Source organism: Phyllobates terribilis, unplaced genomic scaffold, assembly GCF_046119375.1.
Source record: "Phyllobates terribilis strain yellow unplaced genomic scaffold, ASM4611937v1 Scaffold_9__5_contigs__length_417890890, whole genome shotgun sequence".
NCBI lineage: Eukaryota > Metazoa > Chordata > Amphibia > Anura > Dendrobatidae > Phyllobates > Phyllobates terribilis.
In genome coordinates, this window is record NW_027362769.1 from 156984630 (window position 1) to 156997538 (window position 12909).

The following is a 12909-nucleotide window of genomic DNA, read 5'->3' on the forward strand; positions in this document are numbered from 1 at the left end:
CTCAAATTCGAGCTGTTTTGGGCGGTGTTCGAGCCGTTCGGCGAACACGAATGATTTGAAAAAAATTTGGCTGTTCGAGGTTATGTTCGATAACTGTTCGTGCACCAAAATCATAACTGGATTTTTTCTCAGTAATGATGAAAATTAATGTTAATACGCAGTTTGAGTGTACAGCGGGGTGGGGGGAGGGGCAGGGGATGGATCTCTGCAGGAACAATGAAGATCTCCATTTTTTTTTCTCTTTCCCGCATTTGCAGTGGGGAGGTGCAATCTGTCAGCCTATCAGTAGCGCACACACGGAGCGAAGTGCTTTTTTTCACACAAGCAAGGGCATGTGTCATTGGCAGTGTATGTCACATGTCCTTGCCCTATAAGACCAAGCCATTTTCCCCGTCGCCACCATTTTCTCACCGCTGCAGCTGCGTGTTAGACGGCACCGCTGTTGCTGTGTGCGCTATACCTTGTTAATTTCAAGCCAATTTTCGCACAAATCTACAGATAGCTTGGGAGTAGGGAATAGTTGTGATTGCAGTCCTTTTAAGGACTAGGTTACAGCATTTCCTACGACTTTTATCAGGCAGGTCTGTGCTCTTAAATAGATAGATTGTGGGAGTAAAGACTAATTGTAATTGGAGTCCTTTTCAGGACTAGGTTACATCAGTTCCTATTAGTTTTTGCCAGGCAGGTCTGTGCCAGTGCTGTGCAAGTTTTTTTCACAGCATTTGGCTGAATCTAGCAAAGCTAATCCTTTTTGGCCTATTGCAGAGTGTGTTAGTCAGTGGAGTAGCCTATCTGTGTTGCAAGATATACCACCTGTGTATAGAATACCAATTTTTTTACTGCACCTAGTGAAGTAAAATCTTTTGGGCATAGCATCATTCTATTAGTCCATCTATACTGACCTCCATCAGGTTGCAAATTGAATATAATTTTTTTCTGCATCTAGCTCTGAAAAAATATTGGGCTTCTAGCTGTGTGTGGGACTTGTTCAATTAATCTATACAGACCTCCATCAGGTTGCAAACTGAATATATTTTTTTCTGCATCTACCTCTGAAAAAATATTGGGCTTCTAGCTGTGTGTGGGACTTGTTCTATTAATCCATCTATACAGACCTCCATCAGGTTGCAAACTGAATATATTTTTTTCTGAATCTACCTCTGAAAAAATATTGGGCTTCTAGCTGTGTGTGGGACTTGTTCTATTAATCCATCTATACAGACCTCCATCAGGTTGCAAACTGAATATATTTTTTTCTGCATCTACCTCTGAAAAAATATTGGGCTTCTAGCTGTGTGTGGGACTTGTTGTATTAGTCCATCTATACTGACCTCCATCAGGTTGCAAACTGAATATATTTTTTTCTACATCTACCTCTGAAAAAATATTGGGCTTCTAGCTGTGTGTGGGACTTGTTCTATTAATCCATCTATACAGACCTCCATCAGGTTGCAAACTGAATATAATTTTTTTCTGCATCTACCTCTGAAAAAATATTTGGGCTTCTAGCTGTGTGTGGGACTTGTTCTATTAGTCCATCTATACTGACCTCCATAAGGTTGCAAACTGAATATAATTTTTTTCTGCATCTACCTCTGAAAAAATATTTGGCCTTCTAGCTGTGTGTGGGACTTGTTCTATTAGTCCATCTATACTGACCTCCATCAGGTTGCAAATTGAATATAATATTTTTCTGCATCTAGCTCTGAAAAAATGTTTGGCCTTCTAGCAGTGTGTGGGACTTGTTCTATTAGTCCATCTATACTGACCTCCATCAGGTTGCAAACTGAATATAATTTTTTTCTGCATCTACCTCTGAAAAAATATTGGGCTTCTAGCTGTGTGTGGGACTTGTTCTATTAATCCATCTATACAGACCTCCATCAGGTTGCAAACTGAATATAATTTTTTTCTGCATCTACCTCTGAAAAAATATTTGGGCTTCTAGCTGTGTGTGGGACTTGTTCTATTAGTCCATCTATACTGACCTCCATAAGGTTGCAAACTGAATATAATTTTTTTCTGCATCTACCTCTGAAAAAATATTTGGCCTTCTAGCTGTGTGTGGGACTTGTTCTATTAGTCCATCTATACTGACCTCCATCAGGTTGCAAATTGAATATAATATTTTTCTGCATCTAGCTCTGAAAAAATGTTTGGCCTTCTAGCAGTGTGTGGGACTTGTTCTATTAGTCCATCTATACTGACCTCCATCAGGTTGCAAACTGAATATAATTTTTTTCTGCATCTACCTCTGAAAAAATATTTGGGCTTCTAGCTGTGTGTGGGACTTGTTCTATTAGTCCATCTATACTGACCTCCATAAGGTTGCAAACTGAATATAATTTTTTTCTGCATCTACCTCTGAAAAAATATTTGGCCTTCTAGCAGTGTGTGGGACTTGTTCTATTAGTCCATCTATACTGACCTCCATCAGGTTGCAAACTGAATATATTTTTTTCTGCATCTACCTCTGAAAAAATATTGGGCTTCTAGCTGTGTGTGGGACTTGTTCTATTAATCCATCTATACAGACCTCCATCAGGTTGCAAACTGAATATATTTTTTTCTGCATCTACCTCTGAAAAAATATTGGGCTTCTAGCTGTGTGTGGGACTTGTTCTATTAATCCATCTATATAGACCTCCATCAGGTTGCAAACTGAATATATTTTTTTCTGCATCTACCTCTGAAAAAATATTGGGCTTCTAGCTGTGTGTGGGACTTGTTCTATTAATCCATCTATACAGACCTCCATCAGGTTGCAAACTGAATATAATTTTTTTCTGCATCTACCTCTGAAAAAATATTTGGGCTTCTAGCTGTGTGTGGGACTTGTTCTATTAGTCCATCTATACTGACCTCCATCAGGTTGCAAATTGAATATAATATTTTTCTGCATCTAGCTCTGAAAAAATGTTTGGCCTTCTAGCAGTGTGTGGGACTTGTTCTATTAGTCCATCTATACTGACCTCCATCAGGTTGCAAACTGAATATAATTTTTTTCTGCATCTACCTCTGAAAAAATATTTGGGCTTCTAGCTGTGTGTGGGACTTGTTCTATTAGTCCATCTATACTGACCTCCATAAGGTTGCAAACTGAATATAATTTTTTTCTGCATCTACCTCTGAAAAAATATTTGGCCTTCTAGCTGTGTGTGGGACTTGTTCTGTTAGTCCATCTATACTGACCTCCATCAGGTTGCAAATTGAATATAATATTTTTCTGCATCTAGCTCTGAAAAAATGTTTGGCCTTCTAGCAGTGTGTGGGACTTGTTCTATTAGTCCATCTATACTGACCTCCATCAGGTTGCAAACTGAATATATTTTTTTCTGCATCTACCTCTGAAAAAATATTGGGCTTCTAGCTGTGTGTGGGACTTGTTCTATTAATCCATCTATACAGACCTCCATCAGGTTGCAAACTGATTATATTTTTTTCTGCATCTACCTCTGAAAAAATATTGGGCTTCTAGCTGTGTGTGGGACTTGTTCTATTAATCCATCTATACAGACCTCCATCAGGTTGCAAACTGAATATATTTTTTTCTGCATCTACCTCTGAAAAAATATTGGGCTTGTAGCTGTTTGTGGGACTTGTTCTATTAATCCATCTATACAGACCTCCATCAGGTTGCAAACTGAATATAATTTTTTTCTGCATCTACCTCTGAAAAAATATTTGGGCTTCTAGCTGTGTGTGGGACTTGTTCTATTAGTCCATCTATACTGACCTCCATAAGGTTGCAAACTGAATATAATTTTTTTCTGCATCTAGCACTGAAAAAATATTTGGCCTTCTAGCAGTGTGTGGGACTTGTTCTATTAGTCATCTATACTGACCTCCATCAGGTTGCAAATTCAAAATAATTTTTTGTCTGCATCTACCTCTGAAAAAATATTTGGCCTTCTAGCAGTGTGTGGGACTTGTTCTATTAGTCCATCTATACTGACCTCCATCAGGTTGCAAACTGAATATAATTTTTTTCTGCATCTAACTCTGAAAAAATATTTGGCCTTCTAGCAGTGTGTGGGTCTCATTGTATTAGGCCATCTATACCAAGCTCCACCAGCTTTTCAATTAATAATAATTTTTCGCTGCAGCTAGCCCTGAAAATAATTTTTCTTCCCAATAGTGGTAGCAATAGAAATATGGGGTGCGCTCCTGGCTTACAAAAATATACGCTTCATAACAAAAAACACCAGCTTAGCGCACTGCATTAATAAGATGGCATCATCGTCTCTCCCAGTGCTAGGCCTACTACCCAGGCTATCATTCCTGTGCCTAAAACACAATGTATGGGTCCGCGCTAGCCACTATGCTGAGGGGTCTAAAGCTGCTGCTAACGCTTTATAACAATTCAATTGGCAGATTTTCACAGAGCTCTTCCACAATGCCCACCCATCGGGACAACAGTTGCCCACCTTCCCTATGGGATCTAGTGGCGAATAGTTGATGCCATTAATCAGAGCGTCAGTTGCCCCGTCGACGTGGCAAGCATACGGTAAGGCATGGGAAGAGTGGACACGACTATTAGCAGGCAGACGGGTTGACCAATGTGAACAAGCCAGATCACAAGTCACCACAGAATTTCTCCACCAGCTAATGATGAGGGGCATATCAGGGGCGTCAGCGCAGCGGTGTCTGACCGGAGTAGCATTTCACTTCCAACTACTGAATTGGGGAGATGTGACAAAGATTCATCATCAGACAATCCATAAAAGGGTGGAAAAGGGGTCAGCCAAGTCAGGAGTGTAGACGTCCCGTCCCGTGTCACTAAAACTGATTTCTCACATCATATCCCTAACACCATTAACATGACACTCACAATTTGAAGCAACACTACTGTCTACTGCATTTGTGATCGCCTTCTTCGGGGCGCTATGCATAAGCGAATTAGTCCCTCAATCCAAAATTAGCACCAGTGGAGGCTTATTACACCAGGACGTAGTCATAGGCAATAATGCAATACGTCTACGCATACACAAATCGAAAATGGTTCCAGCGGGCAGGGGCACTTGGGTACTTCTACAACCCACAAACGGTACACTGAGTCGGGTAACAATAGTAAAACCATATCTAACCATCAGATCACAAAGTAATTTGTTCCTATCACACATTGATGGGACGCCATTATCAAGATACCAGTTCCAAGCTATATTTAATAAATGCATAACATCGGCAGGGAACCACCCCAAAGATTACGGGACACACTCATTCCGCATAGGCGCGGCCACAGAAGCAGCAAGAGCAGGACTGTCAGAAACGGAAGTTCAGAGGATAGAGAGATGGTGATCCACGTGTTTGGCAAGATACATATGACCGGACTTGTTATCCTAACGTGGTTTGTTTCTTTTACAGGTGACGCTAAGCCAACAGTGTGGGTGATAGGCCACTCGTATATATATTGGGCAGATTAAAGGGCGAAAGTCCGCCCAGGCGGGAGGAAATTAGAGTTTCATAACACATATTTCAACTGGAGAGGTATTAGAGGCCTGCTATGGCCACAGGTACTAATGGAGGTAATCAAGGTAGGGAGAGAGGCAAGATGTCTGGTCATCTTAGTTATACAGGCCGGGGGAAACAACCTAGGTCATCACAAGAGCGCATAACTAATGGCAATAATGAAACTAGACACTGAGCGCTTCAGAGAATTTTTCACAAAACTAGCTATAGTATGGTCAGAGATTGTGCCGATAGCGGTATGGCAAGGTGCGCGAGACATCACGGCCATCGAACGGACAAGGCGGGTAATAAATATTCGGATGGCAAAATTTAGAAGAGACAGAGGCGGTGTAGTGGTACGACACCGACAACTGGAAGGAGATAAAGCAGGCCTCATACGGCCCGACGGTGTTCACTTAATGGATATTGGACTGGACATATTCCTGTCAGGACTCCAGGACGGAGTGGAACAAGCGTTAAGAGTGATGGGTGGGGGTCAGAGTCCTGCATACGAGTACGCAGGATCCTCCGTGGCCTGGAAATAGAAAGGACATGTTGGAGAGTTACACTTGTTGGCCAAGTTGCCGGAGTGGAGACCCAGGGCATGCTGCAACAAGCTGAATTATTTTAGAAATAAAATGTCTTTCTAATGGAATGAGTATAAAGAGTTAATAAAGCTGTGACCGATCCTCACCCATCCAGTTGTAAGAGTTACATTATTGTATTGTCAAGGAAAGGGGGGCGGTAGGGGGGCTGAGCGTCTGGGTTTGGTTGGGGGTCCCCACAGTCTGCCTAGGCTAGATGCATTTAAAAATTCTTATTAGATACACAGGCGGTGCAGCTTGCTTCGCAGCTGGGCTACTACGCCCAAAGTATTGCCTAGGCTAGATGCAGTTAAAAATTCTATGCTGACTAGCAGACACTGAAGATTTGGAGCAGACCTCTGAGTAAACAGCTCTTCAGACTCAATCATCTGTGTTACCCCAAGCCATAGTGTATGTAGTTTCTTACAGTTAAAAGGGGGGGGGGGGAGCGACCCAACCCACCTGGAATTGACGATGCCAACGTCACGTAAGACACAGCAAGGGGACTCCAAAAAGAGTTTCCATTTTTTCCCAAAATTGTGGCACAGACACCACTTAACCCTAGAACGCATACCTGGGGCCTCGCAGTCCCGCCCTGTTAATTGTTTTCTATTTTCTGCAAGATTACTTTAGTTAGAATTTTGAAACTCTAGGTATTCTTCATGTATATAGTTGTTTGTCATTTGAGTTTGAGTTATTCAATGTTATTTGCACACGGACCTAAAAGGCCCCAGGTATATGAAAGTGTAGATTTTTATGGTCATGCGTTCTAGGGTTAAGTGGCATCAATTGCCCCACAGTTGCTTAAAACGGTTGGTGAGGTGATATTACCAAATCCTCAAGCTTTTAGCCTCCCAAGGACAACACAGGATTAGAAAAGTCCTTGCGAATCCATGATTTGTTCATCTTTATGAACGTGAGTCTGTCTACATTCTCAGTGGACAGCCGCGTGCGCTTATCTGTCAGCACACCATCAGCAGCGCTGAACACACGTTCAGAGAGAACACTGGCTGCAGGGCATGACAAGATCTCCAAGGCGTGAGTGGCGAGCTCCGGCCATTTTTCCAGATTGGAATACCAAAATGAGCAAGGGTCCAGTGACACAGTCATGGCTTCGATGTTCACTTGGAGATACTCCTGCACCATCCTCTCTAGGCATTGACTATGTGTCAGACTTCTTGTCTCCTTTGGCCTTGCAAAGGATGGTCTAAAAAAGTGGTGAAACGATTTCACAAAATTGCTGTTACCAGCTGATACTGTGTTACTGTTACGGTTTGAGTGATGAAGACTCGACAGTCCCGCGGTTGGCAAGTTAGAACTGTGAGATTCACTTCGTGCACCACTGGTGTTTTGTGGAAAAGCACATGTAAGATTCTGCAACAGCGTCTGCAGATACTCCTGCATGCGTCAATCCCTTTTTATGGCAGGAATTATTTCGGCAAATTTACTTTTGTACCGGGGATCTAAGAGTGTGGCAACCCAGTAGTCGAGATTACTTCGAATTCTGCAATCTGAGGGTCATGTTGCAGGTAGTGCAGCAAGAAGGCACTCATGTGTCTTGCGCATCCAGGAGGACCAAGTCCTTGTTGTGTTGGTAGCGAGGTAAGAATCATGCTTCTTTCCTCTGCCCTCTCCCCCCAACCTCGCACAACAGAAATGTGATCAAGGTCTCCCTCATCTGATGAGTCTTCCATGCCCATCGCCAGTTCATCCTCCACTTCTTCCTCGGCTCCTGCACCTTCCTCAACAGTTTGGCTGCTACCATGCGCCCTGTTTAATCCCTCTCCCCCACCCTCCCATGCCTGCCTCCTTGGTGCTGCCAACCGTCTGGACCTTGGAGATGTTATCCCTTCCGCATACGACTCCTCCTCTACTTCCTCCACCTCCTCTTGTCCGACCACCTGACTCTGAATTCTGTTTAATGTGTGCTCCAGCATGTAAATCACCGGAATAGTTATGCTGATAATGGCATCGTCGTCAGCACTAAACATCTTCGTCGCCATTTCAAAACTGTGCAGAAAGGTGTGTGGCGCCCCTGAGGGTGCAGTCACCACAGAGTTACTGCATCTCACCCAGAGGTGTGGTATCTCACCCTCAGGTAAGGAAGGCGTATGGCTCGGGACCCTAACACCTGCATCCAACACATACCCGCAGTGGGGTTAGGGCGAGATTGCACCTAAGGGAGAGCACAGTCCCAGGTCCCTAGCTGGTGGGAGGATCCTATGTAGTGGGTGCTTAGGGGAGCAGCTTAGGGGAGCACATGACAGGGAGAGTATAAATAGGAAGCCATCTTAGAAAGAGCAAGCCAGTCAGAGGAGGAAAAGTGACAGGAGCAGAGGCTCGGCATGAGCTCTGCTCCAGAGGCGGGCCTAGCCTGGGAGGCCCAGGACTGAAGGAGAGAAGAGAGGAGTGGGAGCAGGAAGGCTCCAGGAACCGAAGGGACCCTAGGGCTACGGGCCGTGCAGAAGGCCACCTGTACTCCCGCTGCTACCAGGAGGTAGAGGGGTCAGGCCAGATAAGGGGAACCGGTCCCTCAACTAGAGGAGAAACAGCAAGGCTCAACTAGAAACTGGAGGCTGCAGCATTTCATGTACTGCAGGCAAAAGTCCACACCAGTCTCACTAAGAAGGTAGCCACATAGGACCCAGGGGACAGAACACAAGTCGCCCACCAAGGCCCGAGGATACCGGATAGAAGTGTCACTGGGTGTGAGGTGCAGGGAGAAGGCCAGAGAAAGGACACACAGAAGGGGGTCCTGCTAAATACTCTGGAGCTATCTGGGGGTGGACTGAGCCCCTTACTGAGTACGCACAGCACGACGGGTGAGATAGCTCTGGTACCTGTAATCTGGACTGCAACAACTGTGAGTAAAGATCTTGGGACTGCATCACACGGACTCTGTGTTCATTACTGACTCCCTGCACTACAACCACCATCATCCACCCACACTGCCCTGAAGCTACACTCTTCCTGTGGTGAGTAATAATACCATTGCAGCAAAACCACCAGCTTCAGAGGACTGTTCCGCAGCGGCGGCCCCTTTGGCCGCACTCCACAGGTGGCGTAGTCGGACATTATAAAATCCATATATACAAATTACCGTTGGATTGACCGCCCTGGGTCACGGACCGGGTCACCGCCACAGTGACTACAACCCCCAGCGTCTACCGGCCCGGCTCCGGGTACCCCACGGCCCAGGGGGCGCGTCAACTTCATAGGTCCCTGATCTGAGACCACTCCTGCTGTGTGATTTGCCCCACCTCTGGATCTCGTTGGCCCAGGCTATACGTCAGAAACTATTGCACCAGGGCTTGTCGGTGCTGCCACAGGCGCTGCAACATGTGCAGAGTTGAATTCCACCGTGTCGGCACATCGCATTTCAGCCGGTGAACTGGCAGGCCCAACGACTTCTGTAGAGATGTAAGTCGTTGAGCTGCGGGATGCGAACGGCGGAAGTGAGCACACAGCGACCGTGCCCTCTGCAGAAGGCCATCTAGTCCGGGATAGTGGGCTAAAAATTTATGGACAACCAGGTTCAACACGTGAGCCATACAAGGCACGTGTGTAACATTGCCCCGGCGAAGGGCCGCACCCAGGTTTGCAGCATTGTCGCACATGGCCTTCCCTGGTTGCAGGTCCAGTGGAGACAACCATTCATGAAACTGGGTCTCCAGAGCTGACCACAAGTCCTCAGCTGTGTGACTCACATTTCCCAGACATTTCAAAGTAAACACTGATGCCGTTGAGCCCTGCTGCCAGCATAGTAAGGAGGTGCGCAGTTAGAAAGCAGGTGGCATTACCAGACAGGCTTTGGGTGCAGGTGGAGGACCGAGAGGAGGTTGAGGAGGCAGAAGCAGTGGAGGAACTTCTAGATAAAGAGGATTGACGTACAACTCGCGGGGACGGCAAGACTTGGACAGCAGCCCCTTGTTCTGCTGTCACCATAGTTACCCAGTGCCCTGTCAGCGACATGTAACGCCCCTGTCCATGCCTACTCGTCCAAGTGTCTGTGGTGAAATGCACCCTGTCACACACAGAGTTTCTCAAAGAAGCGGTTATGTTGTGTGCGACATGCTGGTGGAGCGCAGGCACACCTTTCTTTGAGAAGTAGTGCCGACTGGGCATCTGGTACTGGGGCACTGCGACGGACATAAGGTCTCAAAAATCCACTGTGTCCTCCAGGCGGAAAGGCAGCATTTCTGTAGCCAACAGCTTGCAGATGGTGAAATTCAACCTCTTAGCTTTCTCATGGCTAGGAGGAAATGGTCTTTTACTTGTCCACATCTGAGGGACCGAGGGCTGGCTGTTGTGCTTTGACGGGGTTGAGTAGGGTGTCCCTGGCAAACTGCCGGTCTGTGAGGAAGATGCAGGCGGACATGTTAGGTTGCCTTGATCCAAAGGTGGTGCTCTCGATGTCAGAGAGCTCTCAACACCAGCAGGTGTTTCCACTTCCCAATGAACTGACGACCTGCCAATCACACTGGCTGTTGCAGGTAAAGAGGTGGCAGGTCTGCGTCCAAAAACATGTGTGACTGCTGTCCCCCCAGTCACAGAGGATGAAGAGGCCGCGGATGCACAAGATGGGGCAGACGGTGGTTGGCCCAGCCTGCTAGGCCGCATTGTAGCACAGTGAGCTTCCCACTGCAACTTATGCTTCATATCCATGTGACGGTACATGCATGAAGTACTCAAACTATGGATTTTTTGGCCTCTACTTAGCTTTTGGTGACAAATATTACAGATAACACGAGTTGGGTCATCCTTATCGATCTGAATAAATGCCCAGGCTATGCAAGGCTTAGAGCCCATGCGACCTGAAGAGCCACTACGACTTGTGGTCAGAGGCGGAGTTGTGGTTGAGGATGCAGTTGTTGACGTGCTTCCAGTACTCCGTCTCTGTCCAGGAAGGCGCAACCTAACCTCGTCGTCAATAGTATCTGTGACGCCCCGCTGCTCTTGGTATCACAGATCCTAGAAGAGTGTATTGATGGAATCCTCCACAAGAGGCCCCCATAAAGATTCACACATCTCCACCTTCCACCTCAGACCAGCAGAGGGAGCCCGTTAGGGATATAAATAGGGAAGGTGGAGCTAGGCAGTTCAGTTCCTCTGAAGAGTTCCTGCAGTAGAGAAGCCTAAGAGAGGTCAGTCTGCAGTGGAGCTCAGTCTAGTCTAGAGAACTCAGTTAATAGTTCAGCAGTGGAGCACGAGGCTCCTGCTAGCTAGATTCAGGGAGCCCAGATAGAGCTTAAGGTGTGCCGGCGTCATAAGATCGGTGAAGCGCGGCAAGCTGCCGTGAGTGTGTATAGCCTATTGAGGGCCCGAGTAGGCCGAAGGCGAGTGGCGAGTTAGTACATAAGGGGCAGAGGAGCTTAACCAGCTCACCCCGAAGCATTTACCGGACACCGGATCCGAGCTTACCGGGATCTCTATGACCCAGTAAGGCATAACCGGAATCCCTGGAGAACTACAAGTCCCAGGATCGCTAAGGTGCTGATACGTAACAGAGCCAGGAGACGCTTAGGCCCCGCATACTGGGAGCGTGAACTTCAAGAGAAGGCCCTACCACAAGGTCAGCCAGCGCAGGACAGAGACAAAGTTAGGCCTAGCTCCAGGCAGGTCAGAAACTTACTGCGCAGAGGCAAGAAACAGGAGGCCCTACACCCGCTCATTGGGGAGGATCCTGATATGCACCCTTCACCCTACAGTGCTCCAGGATGTGCCTGAATTTCCTCCAGTAAAAGGTACTGAAGTGACTACCGTGTCCGTTTCCGTTCTTGCTCTGACTCAGCTGGGTCTCGCCTGTCCTGCATTCCCCCTGCATACGCTGCCCTGAGACCTAGCTCCACCTGTGGGGAGCTATACCATCGAGCTTCCTTATCACGGGCCTCAATGGACTGCTGCAGCGCTGGTGCTTCTCACCAGATACCACAGGTGGTGTCACAAACTCTTATAAAATTAACAATTATCCACCCTTTTAAAGAGTGACCCCAGGGTACGGGCCAGGGAGCCGACCACCGCGACATCCCAAAGGCCAGGCAAAGGCCCGGGTGACCTCATCGACTGGCTGACTGTGGGTTGACAGTAAGTGGGATCTCCAACCTTGTCATCATCACCCTGTGTGTTATCACACCCGTCGTCCTCAAAGCCAACCTCTTCCTGCCCTGACCGAAAAGTCAAGTTGTCGCTCCAATCAGGTATTTGAGTCTCATCATCGTCTTCATCATTGTCTCCACCAACAGGAGGTACAGTTTGGGAACGAGGGTCTACATTATGCTCAGAACCTTCTTCATCTGGTCCTGGATCCGACTTATAAAGATTCTGGGCATCAGTGCAGATCATTTCCTCGTCTGGATTAACAGAAGCTCTGGAGCAGACCTCCGTTTCCCAGGCTATAGTATGAGTAAACAGCTGTGCAGACTCAACCATCTGTGTTACCCCATACTCAGACGGGCAGCTGGAGACTTGGGAGCTGTGAGGAAGCAAGTGCGATTGGGGTGACACCTCTGAGGACTGGAGTATTTGTGATGTTGAAGTTGAGGTGGAGGAGAGCCCACTTGAAGGAGCACTTGATATCCGCTGAAGCACCTGCTGTTTTTGTGCCTCATCTGGAATTTGTAGCGATGGGCGTGTCCGTAACAAAGGGATCGTATCACATTGTCCACGAAAAGAAGTCGACATGTTAGTTTGGCTGGAAGATGGTCTTTCTTCTGCAGATGTTACCCCCCCCCCCCACCGCGGGGGGCTCGACCCACCAGCGGACAGGCACCAGTATTAGGAGAGGGGGGCTGGCGGTCAGGGTCCACCGCGGCTCTGGCACAAACCCGGCGACACGGAGGTGGCACGGGCAGGAACGGACTGGCCGTGTCGGCTTCTC

At 47.0% G+C, this 12909-nt stretch overlaps 1 protein-coding gene across 1 annotated transcript in view; it reads right to left on the reverse strand.

Annotated features, from left to right (window-relative positions):
* The window catches only part of ARHGAP15 (Rho GTPase activating protein 15), a 1188983-nt gene that overhangs the window by 340016 nt on the left and 836058 nt on the right, over positions 1 to 12909 (reverse strand). The window lies entirely within an intron of this gene.